The 7,546-nt window shown below is 51.5% G+C and overlaps 1 long non-coding RNA gene across 1 annotated transcript; it reads left to right on the plus strand.

Moving 5' to 3' along the window:
- The first annotated feature begins 1,294 nt into the window (after positions 1 to 1,294).
- On the plus strand, positions 1,295 to 2,239 carry LOC135280931 (uncharacterized). Its single transcript, XR_010347737.1, has 2 exons — positions 1,295 to 1,396; positions 1,794 to 2,239. It is a non-coding gene; the product is annotated as an uncharacterized LOC135280931 (long non-coding RNA).
- Positions 2,240 to 7,546: the final 5,307 nt, after the last annotated feature.

The raw sequence follows: 7,546 nt of genomic DNA on the forward strand, positions 1-7,546 counted from the left end.
TGGCCTTGGACACTTCCAGGGATCCAGGGGCAGCCAGAGCTGCTCTGGGAACCCTGTGCCAGGGCCTGCCCACCCTCACAGGGAAGGATTTCTTCCCAAAATCTAATCAAAGCCTACCCTCTGGCAATGTTAACCCACTGCCCCTTGTCCTGTCACTCCAGTTCCTAATGAATTTTCCCTCTCCAGCTTCCCTGTAGCCCGTTCAGATTCTGGAAGGAGCTGTGAGGTCTCCACAAAACCTTCCCTTCCCCAGGCTGAGCAGCCCCCAGTGTCCCAGCCTGTGTCCATAAGGAGGTGCTCCAGTGCCCTGATCCACCCCATGGCCTCCTCTGGAAGTGCTCCAACGTTTCCATTTTTTGGCAGCACCAGAAGTCAGCACTGTTTTGCTGGTGCTTCCCAGCCTGTTGGATGTTTTAGGAAAAACCCCAAAACCTTCCTCCCAGTGTGTGTCCCCAACGAGGTGTGGGGAGCACTGGGGAGCTGTGGTGGCCTCCTGCTCTCCCTGGGAAGAGCCAGGCACCCCGTGAGCAGAGATTTTGGGATACTGGACCAACGTGCTCAGCAACGCCTGAGCTTCTCAAACATGCCAGAAGGACATTAAATGGAATGTATTCAGTGCTAAGAATTATGGTATCTTTAGAACCTAAACTGTATAATTAAATTATAACATCTGAGATTGGAATTGCTTTCTCACTTGTAGGGGGAAAAAAATAAGACATTTTAATAACATGTCATAAGTTTTACAGTTATTGGATTTTCAAATTGTTTACAAAAGCAATATTGTTCAATTGCATTGTTGTTTTGTTGGGGTTTTTTTCTTAAGTCTTTTGATAAAAAGAATAAACTAACAATAATGTTCCCAGGAGGTAGAACAAAATTGCATTTCACTTTTGTTATTTGTTTAATTATCCATTTAGCCAGTCAGTATATAAAACTCATTTTCAGCAGATTCCTCCTCAAAGTCTCTGGCTCCAGCTGTAACTGCAAAGAGCTTTCAACTTTTATTTAACATTAATAACCCAAGGAAATCCTGGTGTTCAGGTACTGCAGCACCTTGCCTGCCACTCCAGGGACGTGGGTAGGAGAGAACATCAGGCTGGTAATTCCCAGTTTTCAGGATTGAAGGGGAACACTGGCTCACAGTGTCCTGTTTATTTTCAATAGGAAACCACAGGGGACTCCTAAAAACCAACAGTCCCTGGCAGTTTTGCAAATCTTGAGCAGTTTCAGGGGGCTGTGCCCTCTCATCCTAAGCCTGCTGGGATTCTTTTCCTGGCTGTTTCTCCCTGTTTGTAGGAGACCTTGCTGCAGGAGAGGCATTCTGCAGGCCATGACCTGGCTGAGGTCCACATTTGAAAGGTGATTTGTGTTGGGACAGGACCTGCTCCTATGGCAGGTATGACTGGTTGTGTCTTGGTTTCAAAGAGATTTAATTAATTTGTTTAATCAGTAGCTTTCTGCCTCTATCAAAATGTCTGTATTTCTATAAAACCATCAGTTTCAGCAGCCTTTAAACCCATTATTTGCTTGGCAAGGAGAAGTTGGGCATAGCTGGAATCCCACCAAGGCACTCAGTGGTTCATCTGTGTAGATGCTCAGGTTGAAGCTGTTCCTGTTCATGGCAGGGGGTTGTGATCTGTGATCAACAGATCACCTTGAAAGGTCCCCCAACCACCCTGTGATTCTGTGAGTTATGATTCTGTGATTTATGATTCTATGATTTTCTTTACTCTGTTTCCATGATTAGCAAGCACTGCACAATATTTCCATCAGTGATTTCTCTCTTCTTTCAGCATCTCCTTCCAGAGGCTGATTCCTGCCGTGTTTGAAGCACAATTGCTGATATTCAGGATCATCTTCCAGCCTCTCCCGACAGCAGGGAGCTGTTTTCAGGCAGCAGCAGGATCCCACCCATTCCTGGGAGCTTCACGGGACACCCCAGTGATAATACCTTGTTTTTTGGAATTTATGGGCACATAACCACCCAGAGCAGCACCTGAGCTGGAGACTGTGGGAAAACAAAAACAAACCGGTGTAAAATGGAGCCACCTTCTTTCCCAGCCTGCATCCGTGGGATGAGGCAGAAGAAGGATCTATTCCATCCCTCTGGATGAGCAGCCTGCTCCTCCTGCCAGCACATATTGGCTGTTAAATGCTTACCCAGCACCGGGAGGGGGGTTATTAGGAGCACTGAATTCCTTTGATAAGTTCCCAGGTCATAAAGCTGTTTGACTCCTCATTTGCACGTTCCTCTTGGAATCGATCAAAGCGGAAAAGCTGGAGGGTAAAAATCGATAAGGGAGAGAGGTCTGTGGGAAGACGTATGGATAGAGCTGGGCAGGGGCAGGGCAATCAGTTATTGTGCTAATTGATGGCAGGATGATAACTCAGAATTGATCAGAGGCTGCCTGAGCTGATACAACTCAGTGGCTCCAGAATCCTGCTCTGGAGATCTCTCAGAGGGATACTGGGATCAGCTGCACGGGTTTATTGACAGCAAAATAAGCCTGGCTCTGGGTTAGATCCCTCAAAAAGCAGGATTCTGCCAGTCAGTGCCCCTGGTATTCCAGCAGATTTCCACTGCTATGTTGCACAGCTTGGATCAGGGGCTGTTGGTGTATCCATGTATCAGCCACCTTCTCCTCCACTGAGGGTTTAGAGCAACCTCTGCCTCCCTCCAGAGCACCACAGGACATCAGGGATAAATAATTCACCCTCCTGACACCTTGTGGGCTGGGATGTATCCAAAGGAGAGAGGAGGCTGAGGCACGGGCACAGTGAAGCACCCGAGTCTCATCCAGAGGACAGAGGAGAGCTGGCTGCTCCTGAACCTCACTGCGAGAGGAGATCAGAGATCAGGAGATCAGCTCTGCACCAAAGCTGCTCCCATTTTTTGCAGAGTGTTCCCAGCACTGCTGCTGTGGGATGAGACAGGAACCCTCCTGCCCCAGGCTGCCCTGGATGGCACAGGTTTGACATTCCCAGTGAGTATTTCTGGATGAAACAGAGTTTGAACACCAGAGGGAAGCCTACAGACCCCTTTTCTTGGAAGGTATGTGATCAGATAAACCAGATCCAATCCTTGTACTTGTGCCCTCCAGGCAGGAATTCCTGGAGGAATTTTCCAATTCCCCTCCTGTGCATTTCCTTGAAACAAATCATACTTTGGGGATAATTTCTGGAAGATCTACCCTGAAGCTGGATGGGAGGAAGGTCAAAGCCACCTCCATTGCAAAGGTCCAGCAGCAACCCCACAACAGGAACATCAGTCCCAGATGACTTCCAGCACTGGGAATTCTGAAGACCAGGTAAGAAAAAAAAGAGTTTAAACAAGGATCAGCCCTGGGGCAATTGGTGGCAGGTGACCAGGCAAGCTCCTTCCAGTCCTGTGCCCCTTCCTTGGCCACAGGGAGCTGCCCAGAAAGGGGCTCTCCTGGTGCCCAGGTACTTTGGGCTTTTCGCTGCCCTGCAGCCAAGAAAAGGAAAGGAAAAACAAATTTCTTGGTAACAGCTGTGTTTCCTTAACAAACAACTGTTCCCTTAAAACATCCAGGATGACGAGTTGACAGTAATGAAGTAACATCTGTCCAATCAGTGCACTTTTTGGCAGCTCTGGAGCCTCTGAGTGAACGTTCCCTAATGTTCACCAGACACTCGCAGCACCTGCTCTGCACCCCCAGCCTCTTAGGCTGCCTCCAAATGCAGAACAGATGTGAGGGCTGAGATAAAAAGCTTCCCCAAACAATCTATCAGTCTAACAGCATTGATCAGATAAAACTATCCTGGAACATCACTTGTTTTGCTGCAGGCACCTTTCCTGGGCATCAGCCCTGCTGTTAACCCTTGCAGGGGAGCCAGGAGGGAGGGTTGGGGCTCTCAGGACCTGGCAGGGTCCACAGTCCTGTTGTGGACTATTACTATTATTGTTGTTGTTGTTTTGGGGTGTCCTCTGCAGAGCCAGGAGTTTGTCTCAATGATTCTTGTGGGTCTCTTCCAACTAGGATAATCTATGATGCTGTTGATAGTGCTGGGAATGCAGCACTTAGGGGTGGATATGAATTCCCACGAGGCTCTGCTGGGAGAAATAGTGGGACAGAAAGACCATCCATGGATGCATCAGCTCCAGGGCAGCTCTGAGCCTGCCCAGGGCTGAGAAAACACAAAACAAGAGCACATCAAGAGAGGTGTTTTCCATGGGGGTACGGGGATGCTGTTGGCATTGCATATGGCACTGGGGACACCTGGCATATCCAGTGCAGCTTATTCATGGTAAACGAGCAGGGAAGGGCAGCTTGGGCAGCTGTGAAATTCATCTTCTAAGGGGCAGCTTGTCCTGGCTGTGAAACCCACCTTCTGAGGGGCCATTTGTTCTGGCTGACCCAGTGCAGGGAAGAGCGGGGCTGGAAGGATACCAGGAGATGTTGATGTCTCTGCATCACCCCCAGCTCCCTGCTGCTTTGGAGAATTATAAAATCACACAATAGTTTGAGTTTAAGGCTCCTTAGAGCTCATCTCATCCCAAGCCTGGGCAAGGGCATTGAAGGGCACTTCAGGGCTGTTTATTTTCTCTCAAATTAGCTCAGGCCCAGCTGCACCTTGGGGGTCAGCAGCTCCCGGCCCTGGAAAGTGCTGCCATCGCTGGTTTTTGCTGTTCATTTCTCAGCAGCCTCTTTCATCCCTTTGGCTCGGTGTGCTGAGAGGGTCCCTGGGCTGCCCTCCCTATGGGGACACATTTCTGGGCCTGTGCAGTGACAACACGGGCAGCCACTCTCCTTCCCCTGGCTTTGGCTTGGCAGGCCTTGCCACGCAGCCGGGAGGAGTGGGAGCGCCTGGGAAAGCGGGGAGCAGCAGATCTGCCCTTTGTTTTTGGGGGGAAAGCAGGAAAAGGAGGAAAAAGAAGCGCGGGCAGGGCCGGGAGCGGGGCCGAGCCGAGCCCGGCTGCGCTGCGGGCCCGCGGCCACGGGAGGGCGCGCGGAGCCCGGGAACGGCGCGGGCGGGACGGGCCCTGAGGGAGCCCGGAGAGAGAGGGCTGGGGCTGTGAGGGAGCCGAGAGAGAGAGGGCTGGGGCTGTGAGGGAGCCCAGAGAGAGGGCTGGGGCTGTGAGGGAGCCCAGAGAGAGAGGGCTGGGGCTGTGAGGGAGCCCAGAGAGAGAGGGCTGGGGCTGTGAGGGAGCCGAGAGAGAGAGGGCTGGGGCTGTGAGGGAGCCCAGAGAGAGGGCTGGGGCTGTGAGGGAGCCGAGAGAGAGAGGGCTGGGGCTGTGAGGGAGCCCGGAGAGAGAGGGCTGGGGCTGTGAGGGAGCCCGGAGAGAGAGGGCTGGGGCTGTGAGGGAGCGGCTGAAGGAGGGCTCGGGCGGTGAGGGAGCGGCTGAAGGAGGGCTCGGGCCGTGAGGGAGCCTCGAGAGAGGGCTCGGGCCGTGAGGGAGCGGCTGAGGCAGGGCCCGGGCCGGGCCTCCACAGGGTCCTGGGGGTTTTGGTTTTGCCCTGTCTGCTGCAAGGGCTGCGTTTGGAGCAGTTAAGCCATCAAAGGTTACGTTGGAAGGAGGCTAAAGCCCATCCAGTGCCACCCCTGCCATGGCCAGGGACATCTCCCACCATCCCAGGCTGCTCCCAAGCCCCAATGTCCAGCCTGGCCCTGGACACTTCCAGGGATCCGCAGGCAGCCACAGCTGCTCTGGGAATTCCAGCCCAGCCCCTCCCCGCTCTCCCAGCCAGGAAATCCTTCCCAATATCCGTCTAAATCTCTCCTTTCTTAGTGGGAACCTATTCCCTGTGTGCTGGGGAGGGATCCCTTTGGGACAAGGGATTCCCTTGGTCTCTCGTCCCAAATCCCTCTCCAGCTCTCCTGGAACCCTTTCAGGCACTGGAAGAGACTCTAAAAATTCCCTTGAAACTTCTCTGCTGGCTCCTGTCTTCCTGCTCATAGTTCTTTGTACCAAAGGTAAGTTATTTAAACCTGGGCCACTTGTAAAATGAAATAAATTAATTGATAAGCCAGAGCATTAATGGGTATACCTGTCTTTTAAAACTCATGGAAGTTCACGGATCTGTTCCAGCTCAGAGCACACATGTGGACATATTGTGGTATCTTTTGAGCTGGAAGGAAATTTGATATCAAAGTTAAATATCCTGCCTGAGCTTCTGGGACAGGGATTGCCCTCGCAGGCTGGCAGCAGAGCATGGCAGGCCCTGCCATGATTCCAGCTACTACGGGGACAAACCCCTGGATTTGTTGTCCCATTAACACAAAGCCAAGATGATTTAGCAGAGGTGGAAGGTGAAAGGTCTGTCTGCAGGCTTGCCTGGAGTCAAATAGAGGGGTCTCAGCTCGTTTTGCATGAAGTGCAGCCAACTATAGCCTCAGCATCGAGGCTCAGGGCCATTGAGTTTATGTACATTGATTTCACACCTTCCCTCTCTCCAGTCCTTTCCTGCAGATAAATTTAAGGCCCAGCAGAGAAGGAGCATCCTTAGCTGGAAAAATCAACTGTGGCAAATTCGCGATAAAAGTCAATCTTCCGTGCACCTTTGTTTTACTGGCTGTTGTAAGAGATTAGACATCTATTGTATCCAGCTGGATTTTCACCCTGGGCACGCTGAGTTTTCCACAGGATGGATCAAACAGGGGGAGGTTGCTGTGCTTTGCTGTCCTGAAGCCCAGTCCCACCAGCAGCACTCCAGACCCCTGGAAATACAGACCCTTAGGAGAGGATGCTGGGCAGGGATTTCTATATTTCTTTTTACTGGCTGCAATTGGAAAACAGTTGGAATTGGAATAATTTTATTTCTAGGAAAACCAATTGTCTGTGCAGGCACTTTTAGCTGAAGTGGGGGCTATTGGTCCAATGTTGCAGCAATGAGGGGAGCACCTCACCCCCCATTTCTGGTGCTGTTTCTGGAGCTGTGGCCCCTTTTCTTTCTGGGGTTCTCCACAGCAAACATCAGCTTGCAGCTCCTTTATTCTTTCTTCCTGCCTTATGCTGCAACCTGCAACAAGTCATTGCCTTCAACCCAGGAAAAAATAAAATCTGTATTGTTTCCTGCATCCTCTCCGGTCCCCATTCTCTTTTCCCACTCTAGCACAGTTATCCAGTTTATAAATTTGACAAATGCCTGTCAGGGCACTTCAGGCATCAACCCTGAGCTGGTTTTATTGGCACAGTGAGATCCTGGGCACGTTTGCAAGAGGCATCTCTGAGCTGTGGGTCCAGAAGTGGGAACTGGGTATAAGTTGGGCTCATCCTTAGGGAAAAGCCTTCCCTATCCCTCGAGGGACCCAGTTCTCCTTCGTGGCTTTGCCAAGTGTTTTTCCCACTGGAGGAGTGCAGCCCCAGCTGTGAGGCATGAGCTGGATGAGGCATCTCCTTCCAGGCTTTGTTTGGATGAAGCAGAGCTGCTCCCAGCTGCAGTGTTTGATCTTTTCCAGCACTGAGGAGATAAGAGCAGGGTCCTCACGGAGCTGGGAAACCCTCCCTGCTCTGCAGAGTGAGGCAAATGCTCTGTGCAGCACTGGGACCCTCGAGGGAGGGGGTGCTTTCCTTACAGTCCCA

This window comes from Passer domesticus, chromosome 14 (genome assembly GCF_036417665.1).
Source record: "Passer domesticus isolate bPasDom1 chromosome 14, bPasDom1.hap1, whole genome shotgun sequence".
NCBI classification, from domain to species: Eukaryota; Metazoa; Chordata; class Aves; order Passeriformes; family Passeridae; genus Passer; species Passer domesticus.